Here is a 22,955-nt window from a genome sequence, read left to right as displayed (position 1 = left end):
TTTGTTTTATTCACTTCACTGATGTACGATTGCTTCCTCACAATTTTGCTTTTAAATCCTGCCCAATGTAATCTGAATCGTTCTTGTATGCATTTGATTTTTATTTCGTTCCTGGACTTTTGATACAATCTCAGACGCACTTATATCTGGCTTCTTTTTAATAATCCTAAGAATTTCATGTTTTTGTACTGTTAATTTTTTTGGTCTGCCACTCGGTGCAATATTCTTTCTTTTCTATATTTATTTACTAGGGTAAGTGGGTTATTTACTGTGTTTGTTCCGGCCGAATCGCGGACCGCGGGTCAACGCACGTTCGACATTCGATGTACGCCGTCTCGCCGTTTTTGTTGAATAAACGGCGAGGCGGCAAGACAATAACACGATCGACGTGCGTTGGCCCGACCGTCAAACGCTCGCCTCGGCCATTGTAAACACGCGGCGTTTTGCCTTAGGAGGCAATGACCCGGCCTTCGACGCCTGACGATGCTTCTCCTTGAACATCGGCCAGGTGTCTATATATACTGCCGCAAATTTGATAACGGGGGATTTTTGGTAGACAACGTTATCGCTTATAGACCAGTATTATTCAGCGCCCATGCGCACATACGAAGCCGTGCTTCCATTTCATAGTCTCAGTGAAGCCGTGCTTCACTTCGTAACAAATTCGTAGCCGTGCTGCAATTTATACGTCGAACGGAGCCGTGCTCCAAGAATTGTAAACGAGGACTGCGGAGTCCAACAAATAAATCGTTGTCGTCTCCTCACGACTTCCGGCGGTTATTTTGTGCCGTGCGCAACAGTGTTCATTAAAGTGTCGTCCTAAGTTTTCGACAAATTAAATGGTTTTCTTAACCCTTATCGTAATTCTTAAAATATTTAAAATATATGTTGATTAGTGGTGTGCGTGAACTCGAGATTTCCCGAAACCCGATGCTTGGAACGGGATGAGAAGATGTGTATCGGGTCGGGACGAGATCGGGACGACAATATTCAAGATTCCTGAAAACATTCGATTTCCTATGCTACCAATTATTATTATCAACAATTGGAAATATCGTTGCAATCGAGAGAACCAAGCTATTACATACTGTCATACGTAGAGAATTTTAAATCAAACTATACATATCTTACTTTTCTGGTTTGTTAAAAAATATAAAATTTTGCAAAATAAACTGCAACAATGGAAATTAAAAATTTTTAACTAGGACCGTATTAAAAAAAAGACGCGCTCCCAGTATTTTAAGAAGTCCTAAACATTTTCGGAAAACTCGAAAGTTTCAAGATCCCGTCCTGATCCGTACTCGCACACCTCTAACATTGATGTCTATTATATAATATAAATACAAATTTTATGATAACCGAAATGTATAAAAGAACACAAAATAATTAACAAAATCTAATATAAAAATCAGTTTACGATCGAATTACTGCGCTCTTAAAAAATGAAAAGTTAATTACTATGCGCCAGTAACTGAGCCTTTTCTAATTACCATGTGCCAATTTCTGATCACTCATCTAGTTACCGTGTGTCGATTTCTGTGCACTGATCTAATTAGATCTAATTTGATGTAATCAGTTCTAGGTAAATACTAAACTTCGAAAACTTAAAACAAGACGTAAATGTATCTAGGCAGTGGATTATTGATTATTTTTCTGTAATTTTGTCGAGTTTTATAGATATAATAGTTTATTCTTTTGTTTTGGAAAGCATGTTTTTTGTATCTTTTTCGTCTTTATTTGCAACCTGATTCATAGGGCAAAATGTCGTCAAACCATTATTAGAAATTTAAGAAGCTAGTTTCCGCATTTCATAAATCTTAGGATGTTAAACTTTTGATTCGGTTGTGAAAATTACAGGTGAAGGGAACTAGTCAAATTAAATGGTTTTCGTTCTGTGACACTATGTTTCCTGAAGCATTCTGTTATATATCTTGAATATATTAGATCAATTGAGAATAAATATCAGAAATTATCATAAGATCGGCAGTGCCCCAAAGTAGCCATGTTGCAGTAACGAGGACAATCGTTTCCGACTTCAAAATGTCGCGGCCACTTAATATATAAGCGACTTTTTAGTCGACATTTCGAGCTCTACATTTAATTATTATACAATGCACTAAAACACTTGACTGAGCATTCATCGCAGGTAGCTGTTAGGATAGCTGTTAAAGTGATAAGGTACCCTGCGAGTTATTGACCTAAAAATATAAAAATAACTGTCTGTTAAATATGAGTTACCTAGAATCATATGATACAGCAACCATTAACTGCTATTGTAAAAAAATACTTAGTACCTAGAACTGTCGTAATGGGAACGTCAACTTCTGCCAATGAAATTCTTATTCAATGAAGAACGGCTCCATTCCATTCGTAAAGTAATACATTCAAAAATAGCATATCAGTCATCCCTTTCACAATACATACCTGGTTTGTGAGAAATAATATCCACAGCCTGTCTGTAATTTAAATGTCTACAAGCGAAAAATAGTTTATCAAGAAACTTATAAGAAACAGGAATGCCTTGCAGCGACACACGGTCGGCGATCAAATATCCATTCGAACTCTCCGCTTTCAGATGTGAGAAATATCTGATATTTAGGTGAGAAATATCTTCCCTGATGTTTATAAGCCTGGAAATGACTTTATTCTTTTACTATTTTCACGTTTACAGCAAACTTCGCTGATGAAAACGTCGCCAGCCGTGTACCGATACGGAATTATAGTCGTCGATTGTCAACAACTATAAAAACAAGTCGTGAGGATTAGCCTAGCTTCCGATGTAGCTGAGTAGAATCCATTCTTCTTTTAGTTTAATAGCGAGGTTAGGACCTCGTCATCCGGTCTGGTAACGGTCAGATGTAGTTCAGAACAACACTTTTCCGTCAGCCCGGCCGTCTTACGGCGAGGCCATGTCTGTGGACCGTACTGATCTGTTGGTGTGAGTTTTACGATGTACCCGCGGTGACGTTTGTATAAATGGACCTCAAAGGTCGTTACGTTACCTTTCATTTGGCATCCTTACGGGCATTCTTACACTATTGTTTCAGATGCATCGTAATCGGCTGATATTGGCTAACGAGACCGGCGATACCGATGCTGCAACGAAGCATCCCGGAGGATCGAGAGCTTCCGAAATATTGAACCGAAAGAAACAGAACGTCGCGATCATTCTCCAGCATTCCAGGAACGTGTCCAGGAAGAAATAAAAGAAGATCGCGGAGTCACCGCAGATATGTATCAGTTTCGATCGTGAATGTACACATGACCATTGTACCATTTTTATATCTTTACATTTTTACATTTTTATTAAATTATTTCGTCATTAAAGTTATACTTCGAATACGCCCATCCCAATCCTACAAATACTCTGGCGGACAAAATGATAAGGAACCTCAATATTTCTGAGGATGAACACCTATTTGTTCATATACATGGAAAATGAATACACGTCACAATATGGTAGTATTTTTGACGTAATACATGAAGAAATGAAATAAATCGTTCGATTCATTTGTTATTTACGCAAAAAAGTGAAATTTTGTGTGGACGAAATGATAAGGCACTTTAAATATGAAACAAAAATGCTTTGACGTTGTTCCCGTTTTGACCGGTGGTTAAGCTGGAAAATGAGGCCAACTCCGGGATTTTACAGGCTCCTAGGCAGACCACCCGACATAATGCATGATATTCGGGAATTCGATTCATGACGCAGGAAAATTCGTTCGGGTAGAGTGCCAGGCGAGACCACCTGAGACGCATTCGATCAGCCTATCTTTCGGACATCCGATCCCTTTTACCTGCGCTATCATGTACGCCGTTATAATTGTACATGCATTCGATCACGTACGCCACAATGACAAAAGGTATAAAAGAGTAATAAAACAGTCGTTCATTGGTAATCAAGCATAATAAATTTCTTACCTTACTTATTAGCTCTGTATTATTACGCCACGGCTAATATACGTAAATTACTGAATAAAACCGCGCAAGTAACATGCAAATACGAGGCATAATTCGCTGATCACAGCACAATACACGTGTGCCAATAATTAGGCCAGTATCCTCCCCCTCCCCTATATGTACTTCGTTTATGCTAAAGTAGCGACTACCATTTGGGACCAATTGTTTTTTTCCACTTTGTGCCATCCACGTAGACCGAGAATTTTTCTCATCAAGTATATACTTAAAACCATTTATTTGTTGATCGCGTCTGCGATTCTGTAATAAAGACTCGACGTGTTTACATGTATTTAATCGTTTATTTAGGTTCAACCATTCCGTCTAACAGTCTCCCATTCTGGGATAGTTCCAGCCCCGAACAGAAATGAATAACACATGGAAGGGATGAAGCAGGGTTATGTTAGAGGAGGAAACACAAATTTTTTGAAAAGATGATTATTTATTGTATAATGAGGATGACGAAGAATTATGACAGAGGAAGAAAATTGTAACTTTGTTTTTAAAAATTCATTATTTAATTATTTATTTTTATTGGGATTATGGCTTGGATTATTTATTTACTGTACAAAGTTTTACTAAAACTTTTATTATAATTTTTATTTTAAAGAAGATATATGTACGTTATGCACGAACGACTGATCGCCCAATTTCAACTAACAGACCGCGACTGAATATCGTCCGCGTATATACCTTTTTGATGTGATCCTCTCCACCAATTAAAGACGGTCATTTATCGCGTTTTACATTGTATGCTACCGCTAGTGTGCTCTAACGACACCGGCGATAATGGGTGTGTATCGCGGTGTGTATTTATAAGTTACAGTTTATATTACCGCCTGTGCGCGCTTAAGAAACCGGCGCAATGAAATCTGATAATTTCGAACTTCAGTCCCAAGTAAAGTATAAATTAATTTTTGTCCGAGGCTACAGTTACTTTTTCAACAATTTTAGATTACAACTATTACTACTACTACTACTATTGGTTGTCCTTTTAATAAATATATGTACTATTAACTCTGAATACACTTGGTAATGATATAATGAGTAAAAGAAAAGTGATAATAATAGAGTACACCTATATCGGCCATGAATTGAATTTTGATGAAATCGAATCGATTATGAATTGGGTACGAGGTGTGAAATCCAATCGAATAAAAAAATGGATCGTATGCTACGAATTAGTTCGCGGTCAATTAGTATAACAACAATCCACCACCGTCCCTGATAGATCCGCATTTTTTAAAAACTGCTACGCAATACATAGTTCTTTTCTAGCACATGTCTATATATTTTGCATGTTTGTATTTTTTCAGAAGTAAACAAGCTGTAGGAACAAAAATGATGCGCAACGCAGGAGTCGACGAAATGAAGATTATGCAAGAAATGTTCGAAAAATCTCAAACCCATATTCATTGCCAGAAAGCATTTCATCATCGAGGCAGGGATGCAGAAGAAATCACGTGCATGAACCATCATCGCCGAAGGATTCAACATTGTGGACTTACGGTCCGTGGTCGAACAAGCTTAGTGATAGGATATTACTCACGAACGTTTGCGTGTTCCACCGGTTTAAGGAGCTCAGGATTAACAACAACAATGTGCGTCCCGACATTTCACCGGGACATTCGAGCGACTCAAATGAGTTGCGAGCTATGATATCTTGACGCAGTATTGGAACCTAATACTTTAGAAGAGACATTGTGAATTAAACAATATCAAGACCATACGATTCGTGCATTAAGAAATAGATTGGAAACAAGCGAGGAAAAACATTATGAATTAAGGGACGGTTAGTTTATAGGAAAATAGAAAAATTAATAATGATAAATTGTTATTTTACGTACCCGCGTGTTTAGAAAATAATATTATTAGGCTAATGACAATATATATATATATATATATATATATATATATATATATATATATATATATATATATATATATTATATAAATATATATAAATATATATAAATTATTAGGCTCATGACAATTTGGGGCATGTAAGTATTGACAAAGTCATCGATGACATAAGACAAATATACTGGTTTCCGGAAATGCGACAAAAGATTAAACAATATATTAACAATTGTTTGAAATGTATTGAATTTTAGCTAATTAGTGGTAGACAGGAGAGGTTTTTGCATAGTTTACCTAAAGGTGACCTACCATTTCAGACAATTCATGTGGATCATTACGGAGAAGTGTGGAAAAGGTTTTATATATGTTTTGGCAGTAGTGGATGGGTTTATACCAAATTCGTTAGACTGTTTGCTTGTAGATCGACAAGATCTGAAGAAGTGATTCGAAATTTGACACAGTTTGAAATGAAGCATTGTGTCAGATTGTTCGAAAACTAAAACGATACCGCATTGTGAATAAGTTTAAGTTTGTGTGTGTTTGTATGCGTATTTGTTGCATTCCGTAAGACTTATTTTTATTATTTCTTATTTACGTTTTGTGTAATATGAATTGTATATTTTTTAAGATCTAACTCTTGGAAATAAAGTTGTGATTCTTTGGTGACCATGGATGGTCATTCTACAGTTCAGGATTGGCCGATCTGTAGAATGAATCGTGTTAGCTGTGAGATGCGATCGATAAGAAGATTGTTTAATACATTACGATGTTTATTCGAGCCGAGCCTTTGTGAAATAAACAATTTAAAACTTCGACTCAGAATAATAAATTTGCCGATTCATTTCCTACAGTATCATGATACAAATGTCGAGCGATCAGATCTGGGATGAGATCCTGACTACAGGAATCCTTCCCAACTCCCCAATAGTTCAAGAAACCGAGCCAACAACAAAACTATATCAGTCACCTCCTACGAAAATGCCAAACGAGAATACGCCCCAACCAAGGACCAAGCCATAATACTGCATGCTGTAGATGGTATTTCCGTCAGGGACTATGTATTAGCCATAGGAAAGATAATAGGCCCCAGATCTATCAAATACATATCGAGAATTTCAAACGGTAGGGTATGCACGTACCTAGATAACAAAGAAACTATCAGCAACATAACAGCAATATTTAAATCAATTACCATCAGCAACATAAATATTGAAATCCGTCCTATGATTTCGCCGACCCAACGTATCGAGCTGTCAAATGTAGCATCGATCATCCCAAATTCAGTAATTGAAAATGCATTTAGAACCAATAACATCAAACTCTGCTCAAGAATAACCGACCTGAGAGCAGAGATATCTGACCCTGAATTTGTGCAGCTTCAGACGTCAAGTATACGTCGATATCGACGTCCTGAACAAATTTCCAAGCACATTCTTAATTAATTTTGACGATACCCTACACAGAATTTGTGCCTCTACTGACAAACAGATTTGCTTATTATACAAAAGAATATGCGCAATAAATAAACAAAATTTATGTTTCTACTCACTATAAGAAGTGCTTTATTATATGAGAAAACTATTGATTCAATAATACTATCATAAATAATAAAAGTGAGTAATAATTTTTATAATAATATCGTGTCCGAATATTAATGCGAGTCACTGTACTTGAAAGCAGTAATCACAGACCCAGATTTTGCAAACATATTAAGTTTCAGAAGAAGACAAGTCTACAAACTTGTTTATAACAAGTCTCTGAATATTCACCACTTCAGAGAAACAGATCTGCTTCAATCGTAATCAATCAAGCTATAAGCAATGTCCTAACAATACAAACACGAACGAAAACGGTTCCCAAACCGATCCGAATATAAATCCCCTCCCCCCGCATTAACGTATCAATCATCAATGATATATTCATATCGGTCAACGTATTGTCGAATATCAAGAAGGCAGGACAAATACAATGGAAATAGAGACAGAAGAATCCAACACAAACAAAACGGAGAATAAGAGACCGCTATCTATAACATCAGAAGAAAGCCATATCAACCCAATAAAATTAGCGACTTGAATTTCAAGATCTCTGCTCCAATAACATTAAAAAAAGATTAATCAAACGAACAGAACCACCCTTTTGCAACACGTGCAACCAAACTATGTCGACCAACCACGTCCTTTTCGAATGCAGAAAATACGAAATATCAAGACAAAAATACAAGATACTACCCGTCGTAAAATTCCTAAAGGAAACCAACATCTACCAAGAAATAAAAACAAGAAACAGGACAATAAACCGTCGCTAATGACATGAAGGTCGATGCGACGTTAAACCTGAAAAAAAGATTCTTGGTCTTTTCCACAACAGTTTTCTTGTACAAATTCGTTGTATATTACTATCGCTTATTAAAAATGAATATTACGAGCCAGGCTCGCGAACGAGAGTTAGTCGCGATTCTTATAATTGTTGTTACAAAGCAGTTTAGTTATTAAAATTTAAGAAATCTCTACAAAATGCAAAATACAAAAGTGTTAGATAAAAGCAATGATAACGAATCCAGTGATAGTAACGTGTTTGCGCCAATCACAAAGCGTGTAAAGCGTATGATTATAGTTGGGAGTAGTGAAGAGAAAGGTACGACAATCATGGATTTGCCAGAAAGTAAAAAACACACCAATAGTTTGGAAGTATTCTGAACATCATGGAATAAAAGCGTCTATTTTAAATAATTTAAGCGAGAATCCAACAATGTTAGACCTATTTTTTATTACATTTGATAACATGTTTCGGGAAATGCTGACCATGAAAACAAATCGCTTCGCACATCAGACAATTCACGACGAGCGAAAAGACGGCATGTGGACGACACTTGGTATCCTGTTATCTTAGATGAAATAAAGGCCCATTATGCACTGTGAATTTTGATGGGTCAAGTGAAAAAAATCAAATATTTAACTGTATTGAACTAGAAGAGCTGTAGTAGAAACGCCAATATTTAAACAAACGTTGCCTTTTAAGAGATTTCGGCAAATTTCAAGATTTTTACATTTCTCTGATAATGAAACTGCTGATAGTAATCACCGACTTCTAAAGATAAAATCTATCATCAACCTTTGGAATGAAAAATTTAAAGAAATTTACACACCCAATGAATATGTCAGTATAGACGAATCCTTAATGAAATATAAAGAGCGTTTAGCGTACAAACAATTCAATCCATCCAAAAGAGCCTGATTTGCATTAAAAATTTACAAATTGTACGAGGCAAGTACCGGTTTCTGTCACGGATTTAAAATATATACTGGCCAGTACAAAATTGATCGAAATGATAGTGCGTTAGAGAACGTTGTGATAGAGCTGTCAAAATTTATAATAAACAAGGAATATACTTTGTCTCTGGATAACTGGTACTCTTCACCAAATCTGTTTTTAAAAATTACACCAGAAAAAGGCAAACGTAATCGAGACAGTGCGCAAGAACAGGAAAAATATGCCAAACGCCAATCAAAAGCATATTTTGAAGAAAGGAGAATGTATATGAAGATGTTGCAATAATTTGATAGCTGTGAGGTGGAAGGACAAGCGCGACGTGTATATGATATCAATGAAACACGAAACTGCAGAGATGGTCGAGTAATCAAACAAAGAATTACAGAAAGTAATGAAGCCTAAATGTATTCTGGAATATAACAAGGTTATGGGTGCAGTTGATCATCAAGATCAGTTGTTTGCCTGTTTCCGAATCATGAAAAAAGTCATCGAAGGATGCCGAAAACTTTTCTTTTGCATGTCAGATATGGCTCTGTTCAATACCTACATTATGCATAAAGCTATTCACAGTTGAAAAAGGGAGACTTATGTTGATTACGGTATAAATATAGCAGAAGCAATTTTACAAATTGTCGAATTACCGGACTACAAAATGCGTGGAAAATTTAGATCAGTTGAAACACCTCTTCGACTCCAAGTTCATACATAAATATAAAATTCGAAGCGAAACGAAGTGAGAATGCGCGAAAGGTAAAGTAGCTTCTGCCGGAATGTTTTAAGAAGTATCATACCGTGGAGGATTTTTAGAGTTGTACGTATTTTCTTATTAGATATTCATTCAAGGTAAACATTTTTTATGATTGATTTTTTTTTGTTTATAATATGCTATGTAACATCAAAAATGATTTCTGAGGGTGAAAAAATAATGTATGTAAAATTTCAAAGCGACTGGATAACGGTAACCCGTGTCGCATCGGGTTCAAAGATTTGAAATTTCTATTATGTACGTTTTAATTTTAATATAAATGTGTACCACTGTTTTAGAGGCGGTACTAAATATTTTTTATAATGAAAATGTAATCTTACATGTATATAATATTATCGTGACTTAATTTATAATTATACGTTATAATAAAATTAATTGAAATATCTTATAAAATGTCACATACTGGTCAATATACGGCTTTTATTCAGATTGATTTGCTGGCATCTGGATGACGTCACCGATAATCTTCTAATACTTGTAAAATAAATTGTTTATTATATTCACTTTTCATTAATAAGCTATTACATTCCATGATAAACTTCAAGCCTCGTCTTACACTGTCATTAACTAATTTTAAATTCCTTACTATTTCTAAAGCTCTTTTATACGTTTCATCGCTTTTCGGAATGGAAGGATTATTATATAAGAATGCTCATTCCATTCAATCAGACACGAGAAAGCTTGAACATGATTAACTAGACATTATAAGTACGATTATAGGAGAACGATGCACCCCGATACATGTCATACAATTTTTATTAGGCTCTCAGGAGGAAGAAAGAAGAAACCTAAATGAAGAAACGAAAGAACTTCAAGAAGAACCGCAAGATATGATTTTTCACAGTAACGAAATTGTGAACAGAAATTACGTATTCTAATCGAGAGAATAACATTTGAAACTGCACACGCTCCGACGAACTCTCCTCACTCTCTTTCATTTCTCAAGGCCCATACCCAATAATAACAATCACATTCACATTCTCCCTGTTTTTTATTATGTTGACTTATATTTCTAGTCATGTTTGGAATAATAGAAAATGTTACCTTTTATCTTTTGTAATAAACTTGTTCCATTCCGTAGGACCTCCCGTAGAATCCTCATCCGCGGCATAAATTCGCTAACGAGCGAACGCAATCGCGGGTCGAAAAAACTCGACTCGCTTCGCACACACATTTTTGTCCTTCGAGCCGGATCCGCGACACATTCCGGTCCCTCGAGCCGGATAAGTGCGAAACAAACTGGTTTAATTGATTCGGTTAATCTCCCGACCACAAGTCTGGAAATATGTAGTCCTATGCTTTTCTGGCCAGTGCTCAGTCGATACACTTGACTAAACCAATTTCACACCAACCGATGATTTTCGAAAAAGAATTTCATAATTTTGGTATTCTAAATAATGTTGTATACATAATAAATCTCACAGGTGTATTTTAAAAATTGGTGAAAAAAATTTCTTTAATGATATTACAATAATTTAAATCTCTGTAGTTTCGGGAAAATACTCTATATACTATATTGTAGTACCATATAGTGTTTGTTTTAATTAGTTTTATTTATTTTGATCTTATTTTTATTAATAAATATTTAGCGTTATTTATAAAACTTACATTTGTAGGATAGTAATGCATAAATGCTAACTGAAAACGTGATCATTTTTTTATATCATTATACTCGAGGTAGGAAAGTTAATTCTTAATTCTATCAATTCAAATGAATTCTGCAGTATTTATGGAGTATATTTTGATTCCAATAGATCATTTTGGACATATGTTGCACAATGTAGTCATCGAGACGAGCTTTTCTATTTCTTCCATCGAATGTGTCGACCCGATGTCGCGTTCAGTGATGGTTCGTGAAAGAAATTATTCGTAATGAGACTTAATTCTGTTTGTACTATACACAGTATTGTACTATAAGGAAATTATACATATATCTGTTTGAACTGTTCAAACGAACACGGTAACTCCTACTAACGTATAGTTTAAAGCTAACGAGAAGACTTTTGCGACCAACGTGTCCGCACTGTGTATAGTCGCCTTCTCGTCAAGTCGGAATAATGCATATAGCGGCTTGAGTACGAATCATGCATAAATAAAGTGTGGATAGTAAAGTATTACTATATTACTTTCATGCATGCTATAGCGAAGACAACCTGCAAAATTGACATCACTTTTATCAACACTAAATTAAATTGTGGGTTTAAACATGAATGTTGAGTATTATCAAAATCTGAATCATAATAACGTTCTATGTGAAATATATAATAGAATGAACCATCTACATCTTACAGTTGTATGTATTTACGTAACCGGAGTATGAAGTTTTGGAAATATGTAGTACTCAGGAAGGCTCATGAAGTGCAAAAATAAATTAAATGTTCGACAATTTTCAAAATTACTAGTTCGTTATTCTTATAAAAGTTTATGTTGCAAATATATCTTTTCGTTGGGAACTCTAGTAGTGTTGGAAGGATGAATTGGATAGAGTGGACTGTATAGTAAAGAACGCTAGTGTAATAACACTAAATATATTTTAACCAATAAGATTTGTACAGAGCAGCATAATATACAATAGAATGATAAAATCTAATGATGTATCATGAAGGTCACTAATTTATACGATCAAGCGATCAATTTATGATTACAAAGCTGTAGCGAAATTTGCAAGTGCAGTTGATTACAGCGAAGCTAGGCTGCAAGCACAAAAGTATACAGACACTGGACTGCAAGAGCAGAGAACTTAGAGTTATATATACTAGCGCAACTATATGTATCTACGTAACAGTAGTTGATAACTAATGCCACGTTCGCGGTGTGAGGGCCTATTTATTTCGTTGTGAATATTGAAAACTAAGCAGCACTGAAAGTTCGTTACAGTGCACGAAGGCAATGACCTAACGAAGAGCGCTGCATGGGAAACAACGAAAAATAGGTAACGGATTTGATATTGGGATTATTGGAAGGTGATAAATACATTGCGACGCTGCAAAAAAAGACTGTTTGAAGTGTTTACTACGGGTTGTCTACCTAGACGGGCGTCGAACTCGAACAGCTGAGCTCGACTTAATGTAAAAAAACTAACGTCGCGCTAGAGTTCTTATGCATCGATCCAAGTAATACCAGTAAAGAGGAGGTAATGGACTGGCGATCTAAAATTGATCGATTTGATTTAGGAGATACGGGGCCATTTTGCTTGACAAATTTCCAATATTCGGAATCAGTAACGGAATCGCCAACATCTAATTTCACCACAAATGAAGAGTTGCATTAAATAGAACATTCAGATTGAGAATTCTCCATTTTTTATTACTGCAGAGCTATGCATTCTTGGTAGTTTGCAGAACATTTCTTGTACTCTACGCGCCCGAAATAACTAAATGTTTTCCTGAAATGGTTATAATATGGAGGAAGGAAAGCAGTGTAACAATAGTCGTTGGTTTCATTAGTCGAAGACAACTATGGCTGGATACGACAACGATTCTTACCTAAGTATTAATTACAGGCAAATATAGCCATTTTCAAAAAATGATAAGTTAACTTCACAACTATCGACTTCAATTTCCAATGTATTTCGGAATAATTGCTGATTAATTCAGGGTTACAAAATTTCAAATAGTGTACATAACTAGAAAAGTAACGCGCAGTGGATACATTCTTGGTAAACTGGCAACAAATATTAATCACATAATGAAAAATAGCAAGAATGCACGATTCCTAGTAAATATTGAAGTGGAAATACAGAAAGCAGGAATTTGCTTGCTTGATGATTTACAGTTTTTGCCGTTAACAAAAACCGATTGGGTCAACATGGAAGTTGAGTGATGCAGTTTTCATGTCAAGATTCACGTCAGTGTTCAGCAGATATCCAGATGACTATTGCGGAAGTAACCAACAAGAAAAGTAAGACTACATTGATCTGAATTTCGACGTACTTTTGAAGCAAGGCTTTGAGAATTGTGCAGTAATAGTACCAAGAGTCATTGAAATCTGGATCGGTAATTTTTATTTACTCGTCATTATATGCTGTTGCCTTCCATTAATTAAAAACTTGCAACCATATTTGGATAACAAGCAATACAGCTTCAGAGGATTGATTTCTACATTCAAATCCTACTGCCACTAGAGATATTGCTTTCTCGAGTTCGTTGATCAATTTACTGTCTGCTTCCTATTCTGACACGATTAAATCGAATACTCTAGATTTATAAAAATCCATGTTTAAAATGTTCAAGTTGGAACATTCATTCGATGAAATTGATAATGCAGATTGTCTAGTTGTAGCAACTTTTGCGAGGACAAAACCTTGTTGTTGTCTATTAAGTAAGCTGCAAAGTTAAAAAGTAGGTGCGTCGAATCTTTTCGAGCAAACTCAAGCATTTATAGCATTGCAGAGTTAATGCAATTAATAAACTTATTTCTGAGGTTTTTCATAGTTGTGTCATTGGTTTAAATAGGTCTATGATTTATATTGGACAGTATTTATCGCAGTTCTTCTTGTGAAATGGAATCGCATTGTATATTATGTGCTTGAGTACGAACGCTGTGTATTTCGAACTGATTGTATTTTTACTGATTGCGATACACTGCATTGGTTTAGGTTGAAGTACGGAAAAGACTCGGTCAGGAAAGAAATTTTTCATTCTTATTGGAGGTTTTGTAAACGTTTTTAAAAAAGACAGAAATGGTAAATGTTTATATTGTTTATATAACAGTGCAATACATTCTTCGCAATATTTTGGGTCGTAACATTCCAATTTCAAAAATTGTTTTTATGTGAAATGAAGTCATTTGCATAATTTGGGCTTGATCGAGTTTCGGAGATGCGTTCGAGACTAGTTTCGGAATGACAATATCTTTTTCAGTAAACTTGACAATTTCGAATTTGACGAACGTCATCAATTAAATTGTTAGAATATTCAAAAATCTTATTTCTCTATAATCATAAATAAATTATTTTTGATGATATAATTAAATAAGTCAATGCGGGTGAACTCCTGGGGCGAATTTTACTTCTGTATTCTATCGTATTCTGTAGAGGCTATTTTTATCGCTGCTATACAGGGTTTCTCAAAATAATGTTACTTGAATTGACCTCAGGAACCCTCCATTTCCGCAAGTAACATAATTTTGGTACACCCTCTATATGGTGTCAGAATGTTCACTTTACTGTACACTAGAGGTAAGCAGGGATCTGAGATTTCAGGTTAGAGTAGGGTCGAAAATTTTCTTTGAGTTTGGGTCAGAACCCGAAACTTTGGGTCCCGAAATGTTCAGAAATATAGTGTATATTACATGTTACTTGTGAACTCGCCACGAAATCTATATAGCGGGGCAGTGTCATTTGGGAGCCGATTTTGCAAGTAGCACCTTGCTTCTAGGCTCCTGGTGAAACGCTGACGAGTGGTTTTTTTTTGTTTATGCTGTGATGTTGGATCCGTTGCTGCCTGTAATCCAGACTTATCAAGTGAATTACGTGATTGTGGTTACCTGCAGGATGTAAAAAATTCATTTTAATGAGTGACTGAAGGAGAAAAATTTGCAAAAAAACTCCGGCTTGAGAGGATGCCGTTGAATAATATGGTGAATAATATGATTATATTGTTACGGTGACTTGTCCAAATCAAGTCGCTGTAATGTGAAACTGCCCTGTTGTGAACAACTCCTTAAAAAATAATAGAAGATAGGTGTTGCCACGGAAGAGTGTTACCAACGGACAATCGGAGAGTCGAAATCGGACCGTCGAACGAGCAACATTTCAAATTGAAAGATCTGAAATATAATCGTATTGAGTTGTATTATAGTTTATATTCTTTATTGTAAATATATATAAAATGCCGCGACGCGAGAGAAACGGAGTGATTCGCAACAATATGATAAGTAGAGGATAGGTGTGGAGAGGAAAGGAGGGTAGGGTGAGTCAGCGATGAGGAAGTGGGGGTGTTGGATTGAGTGAGTAGTGGTGTATTACCATTTATTGCTTTGGGTGTGATGGGGTCAAGTCAAGTTGAATTAGGATTGTACGTGGAAAAGTGCTGAGAGTTGGAGTTAACTATTTGTGTTAAGGCTCGAGAATTGGTAGGTTTCAAGATTATTGGAGTTGGGTGGAAGGGAGGGAAAGAGGAGTTCGTTGTTATGATTGTTGTACTTTGTTGAGCTTGTAGCTCCTGTAGTGGTTGTTGCTCTAGATGACGTGGAGAACTTCAACGTTGAGTGTTCTGGTGAGCAGTGGGAGTGTACAAGATCTGTGTGTATGGGCTATAATTGCCGCAGTTTGTTAAAGTTAAAGTTGCTTGAGATGCGTCAGGGACGGGGGTAAATGAAATGTAATTATTGGACGTGCGAATTGTAAAAAGAGATAATAGGAGTGCAATGCATGCAACCACGCAGGAACATTTGCTATGTTACGAGTCGAGGGCCAGGCAGCTTTGCGTGGTCAGAGGTTCGATGCGATTGGGATTTTTTATAAGGGAGTTTGCGTGGACCAGCCGATGCTTCTTTCAGCACGGATGGCTACCTAGTAATCAAGATAGGATTTGGAGAAATTGGATAGGATGAATAGAATAGATGATAGAATAGAATAGAATGGAATAGGATGCCTCGTAACTTTTGCAAAAAAAATTGAAGATATACCTCGAGTAGTTGTTTATTGGTTAAATATTTATATGTTATTAAATAATTAATAGTATATCATAAGTTAATTATATTTAAGAATAATGTTAAGATGTAAAGATTTATAAATTTAGATTACTTCTTTTGAAGTAGAATTGTTAATTAATCTATGAATGTATAAAGATATTTATTAAATATTAATTATTTGTTTAATGGATCCATTTAAATATATCTATGAGGACAGATAATATTTCTAAATTTATAGTTGATCTATTAAAAAAATATATTAATAAATTTAATAATCCTGTGATTTATATTTTATATATAGATATTAATATATATTATAATAAGACGTAAATATATATTTAAATATGTATTTATTATACAGGGTGTCCCAAAAATGTCTTGCAAGACGGAAATGTGGGGTAGCTGAGGTCATTCTAAGTAACTTTTTCCTTCGCGAAAATGCAATCTGCAGCTTTGTTTACGAGTTATTAACGAAAAACACTGACCAATGGGCGGTGACGACGCGAAGTTCGAGAGCCCGCAGCACGAGACTTTGGCAGAAGGTCCGGACGGACTCGAGCCGCGTTCGAAGTACTGAACAAGTCACGAAGCGTGAACTTTCCGGATTTTTTTTTACTATGTAAAAGTGATATTTAAAAAAAAAGAGCTGTTCATCTTTATTTTAGAACGTCTGTAGAATATTTACTAATTTTTCGGACCCGAAATAATATGTAGTTTAACCGTGACAGCCGTTTTAATTTTCTGGTGTGCATGACACCTCATGTGTACCATATGAAATTTTTATGCAAGGTGTACAGTGAAGATTAACAAAGTTCGTAAATGATATTTTAATTTAAATAATTCCATGTCCGAACAGAATTCAACGAATGATTTGCAAAGCTGATTTAATAATAAATAATCGCATTAAGAGTCGTAAAGGATTTGTTTATTAGATCGATTTATTATCGATTATCGTGAGAATGTATCGATGTCCTCTATTATCTCTAGCATATCGTTGAACCTCGACGAAGTCGGCTTGCCAGAGATTGTTACGTAAAACGATACCAAGAAGTATAAAAAAAAGAAGGAGTTGAGCCGTTGCCCAACTCTCTAACTCTTTATTACAAATAATACAAGTTTTATACGATTTACAATAGTTTATACCGAGTACAATAGTTCCGTAGCTGATGGAGGATTCGTCAAGACTGAGGTTTGGGGCGTTGGAGACTGGTATTTATATCGGTCTTTGTCAGGGGTTGGAGCTTCCAGAACATTCGGCGATGGGGTCATGTGCAGGATCTTAGGTGGGTTATCTTCCGGATGACGTACTGTCTGTGTGTAACATGAGAATGTATTGAGGCCCTTACAAGCTCGTCGAGTCCTCGCACGATCACTCGCCTGCGCGGGAAGAAACGCCTCGCCGGAGCATGCAGTTCATTCACCAACTTTACGTTCTCATCGCCCATGATTACCACTGACACCTCTCTCTCTTGCTTTATCGGGTTCGCGGTCGCTTCAAAACGAAAGATGAACGAATTCTTCGTTTAACTTTATGCTACCGAGGTTTCTTCGGTTGCTGACGCTGCCAATACCGCAACATTTTTCTCATTTCTCGGTTCAATCATTATCTTCTTCATCTATGTTTCGAGCAGCTCTTGTTGTTGTTGTTGTTTAATCTGATGTATTTGTTGATAAACGTGGTCGAGTCTCAACTCAATATTTGTAAATCTATCGTTCCAATTTTCGTCCACAGGTATCGTTTGATTGGTTTCGCAGCAATTCCAACGAATGCTCGTTCTATCGAACCACCTGTTAAATTTATCAACAGGCATTTCATTCATTACTGCAGTAACGAGTATCAAACGATTTAATTTATAATCAATCCGACTTCTTCGAAATTCTTCGATTACGGATATTATTTCGTTGTCGTGACCATTGGGCCCGGCATTTTTCGATGCCATCAGCAATTTCAAACGATCCACCAGCTCGTTCGGATCGCTCCAATGCACGTAATCGATCGGATTGTTGGTTACACGCATCATCGTTGGAAATTGTATAATTGTACCCATTCCTCGCAATGTCGAAAACATCGGTCCTATGATAGTTTTGTACTTGTAACCCTTATTCCCCATTATCTGGTTACCTCGCTGATACGCGCGCGTAGCGATGAGAATGTTTCTGTAAATATCCTTATCGACCTCGGTGTACAGGTTCTCGTCGGGTATTCTTTTGAATATCAATTCGTAGAGACCTGGAGTTCCCTCGTACCTAATTTTATTGATAACGATATCGTCATTGCTTTCAACATCAAACGTGGTGTTTCCAAGCATCAGTTTGTCATTGTGAAAATACACTCCGTACACGTTGTCCAAATTTTTCGGTGGTCCGCTAAAGAAATTGCGCAAGTATTTGCTCGCTAAAGGTCCAAGATTGTTGAACAAATGTTCGTATTCATCGCGGTGCATTTCAGGACTTTTCAAAATGTTTCGCACCGATGATTCCAACGATGGTGTGGCCGTTGGAGATGATTCGAAAGCTTTCTCCTGTTGCTCCGAAAGTATCGTCGGTATCGGTTCGAGCGCCTTATTGCCACCCGCCTCGTTAAGGTCACTGTTGCCACTGTCGTCATCGTCATCGTCGTCGTACAACACATACCCGATGTCATCGTTGGTAAGGACAGGGGAATATATTTTCTTTTTCTTCTTCAAATGCACCCTTGGCGTTAAAGCTGCTTCGTCATGCTTCCTCTTCTTCTTCTGGTTCCATTTTCTCTCTACTTTCTTCATAGAGAATAGCGACTTCGTTTACGGATCCAACGGCCGATCCGCGATCGGCATATTATCGTTCGCTTCCATAGCTGTATTTTGAACCAGCTGTTTCAACGGCTCCTCGATCGGGCGTAAATTCGTCTCAATGTTCGACTCTGTATTCATTTTCTCAACCTTCAGAGCTAAACTCTTTTTACGTATAACGTCACTGGTCTTGGCTATTTCTTTGGCGATCGCGGTTCGCCGGTTTTCCTTAGACCGACGCATATCGGGCGGTACGATGCGACTTCAACGACTCTTGCAGTCCAAATGAGCCCCGATCACAGCACGACGAATTCGTTAAACCGCGCCTGTAACGATCACGATTCGCAGGGCTGTCTTTGTCGATTACAGGGAATCCGTACTTGTTTCGCCAACATCTTGTACAAAGTGCGTTGAACGTTTAGAACGATATATCTGTATTCATATAATTCGTGACATCTTGATTGAATAGAATCACTAGATTCGCATTGTCGCGAATCAAATGTTTGGGTATTCTCGCGTACGATTGCGACAAATAGAAACAATCGACGTGCGAATGTCTGCCTATCGCGAAATATTCTCTCATGACATCCTGTTCGTCGCAAGCAACGTCGTCAAAGATAAATATTGAATTCGGCCGAACATCTGCCGGGAGAATCACGTCCGCGTTGTCCGAGTAGGCAAAATAACCTACATCCCCCACGGACGAGAGCAAGTTGCTCAAGTATTGATACTTTGGTTGACGCAGCGATTTCGAATACACGGACACGTTTGCGAATCGCAGCCAATTCGGACTCTCTAACAAACTAATCATAACGTTCGTTTTACCACATCCTCACGGGCTGCTTATCACGCACCGTATACTACTCGGTAGCAATGATCCGTGTTTCCGAATTATCACATCGTGATCGTCGAACGTGCGGCAGGTCGGAACCCGGACATTCAAGGACTGTCGTACGTAACTGTAGATATCAGTCTCCCCGTATTCCAATGATAGAGCGCATCTCCATGTAAACTGACGTACGTACATTTTTTCTTTTTTCATAATCAACAGAAAAATAAAACAAACCTTGGCATAACAGCTCCATATACCATTTACAGACTGGTAAAAACAGCTCTGTATACCGTTACACACTGGTAAAAACAGCTCTCTATACCGTTACAGACTGGTAAAAACAGCTCTGATAAGATTAGGTATGGGTCTGAAGAAGAAGAAGAAGAAGGAGGAGGACCGACGAACAGTCAAAGGAAAAAGAAAGAAGGTAGAAACAGTATCGAAAGAATTCTACCTATCACCAAACGAGGCGGTTTTCTACCGCTGTTATTACCCGCCTTGGGAGCTTTGGAAGCGTTGACAGATGGCGCTGCACTGGGGTGATCAAAACAATAAACGATGCGAAAGCTGCGAAGAAGTAATTGGAAGAAGCGCGACGACACAATCGCGCTATGGATGGTCGCGGAGTGTATCTCGCGCCGTACAAACGTGGAAAAGGAATGAAGAAGAAAAAAACAGTCAAAAGAAAGGAAAGATTATCGCATTTTCGCGGAGTTTTCATGCGCGATGAATTGCCGAAACAAATATGGGTAAACGAATGAGGAATAGTGAATCTGGATAGCGGTCATGGTTCAGGAACGCACTGGGTGGCGTATATAAATTATGATTCGCGAGTCAGTTACTTCGATAGTTTTGGAGATCTTCGACCATCGATCGAATTGATTCATTATTTCCGACCATCGCGTACAATCACAAGATTTATCAAAGTTACAACGAAAGCGTGTGCGGGCAATTGTGTGTGAAATTTCTGCGAGGAACTCTAATATAGTCCGTCGCAAGAATGTCATACACGTTCACGTTATAGGGAAGAAGTAGCGTGTTATTGTCCAAGTACTTCCCGCCTATAGATCTCAACAATGCCGATTACGAATTGGGTCTGCTCGATTTGCAACCTTATTACACGATACCAAACATCAGTTCAAATATCGGTATTGGGATTAAGGCTTGGATTATTTCTCAAATAAATATGATATTAATTCTTTTTCTTAAAAAGCTTTATTTTTACTTTTATTTGAGAGAAGGTATATGTACGAACTGACCGAGCGACCAAAATCAACTGAGCGACCGGCAACTGAAAATCGCCTGCTTATATACCTTTTTTGGTGTGGTCTTCTCCACCAATCAGAGACGGTCATTCATCGCGTCTTACATTGTATACGCGGTACTGGGATCACTAACGGTCAGAGCACGATGTGTTCTAACGACACCGGCGATGGTATATGGCGATATCTTTGATGTACAGTTTACATCACCGTCGGTGCGCGCTGACGGAACCGGCGGAAACGTAATCTGATATTTTCGAATCTCAGTCCTAAGTAAACTATAGATTAATTTTTGTCCGAGGCTAAAGTTTTTTTTTCAACAATCGGAAACAATAAATTCTATTTCGGCGACGAGAGTGAGGAGATAATCATCTCCAGCCAAAGATAACAACGATGTTATAAGGTAACAACACTATGAAAAGCGAAATTAAAAGCGCATATAAGATAGATTTTGCGAAACCCGACACCGTGGGTCCTATCCTAGGATTCTCTAGGAATCGCATTTTATCACCGAACACGTGGCATGTATCGCACACTTTCGTGAATATCATTAACACGAATATTATTCGAATAGAATGCAACGTAACCATCGGTTCGTACGATAACGGGAAACTGATTCACACGATACACGAATTCGCGCCCAACATGTCTCCGGGGTATAAAATATCGGAAACGCCGGCACGAGTCATTTACCTTCCGATCGTTACACGATCAATGGACGATTTAACGATTCGCATCGTGGATCAGACTGGACGTTTGATTGATTTTCGAAACGAAGAAATCACGGTACGGCTGCATGTTTGTCGAACCGTCTCATAACCTTGACATAGCTGTTATGTTAATTCATAATAATAATAATACGATATCGAATACGTCGAACATAAAAAATGATGCGCCGTTTCAAAATAACAACAACAATATGGAGAAGAAGAAGACGAGGAAACTAACCGAAACGTAGAATATCTGCGATCTTTGGGATTCATCGTTACCAAGTAATCGAACTCGCTTCACCGCCATGTCCAACGACATTTCGAACATCTCTGAGGCACCAATCTTCGACAATCGAATAATTACGATCGACCTGCATACCTACAATCCGTACGCCAACACAACGTTTGGAAACAGCGATGAGATAAGAATACCCATTCCTATACGTGGAGGGAAGACTCAGCCTACCGGGAGGATCGACCAACGTCACGGTGGCTCTAGAGAACAATGCGGTAGCGTTTATTTTCGACGAGATACATTACGAACTGATCGGAGTGGAAATCGATCGGTCCAGAAATCCCGGTACAACGACGACCTTGAAGAATTACATCAGTCTGAACATTACGAAGAGCAACGCGCTGTCCAACGCGGGCTGGATATACAGAAACTCTCACCGCAACGCCTACGAATTTGCTAAATTTCAACTTTTGCGTGCCTATGAACACATTGCTAGGCTTCTGCGAAGATTACAAACGCGTTGTAATAAATGCTCGGCACGGATTGATGATCGGCACGATTGATTTTTCGCGCGCGCCACGACGCTAACGCGTTACGAAGCTGGTCTGACAATGCGAAACCTGTCCTGGATTTGTATAAAATTCAATGGAGAA

This window comes from Megalopta genalis, chromosome 10, assembly GCF_051020955.1.
Source record: "Megalopta genalis isolate 19385.01 chromosome 10, iyMegGena1_principal, whole genome shotgun sequence".
Taxonomy (NCBI): Eukaryota; Metazoa; Arthropoda; class Insecta; order Hymenoptera; family Halictidae; genus Megalopta; species Megalopta genalis.
The sequence above is the reverse complement of the archived record's forward strand: the minus strand, read 5'-3'. Positions refer to the sequence as shown.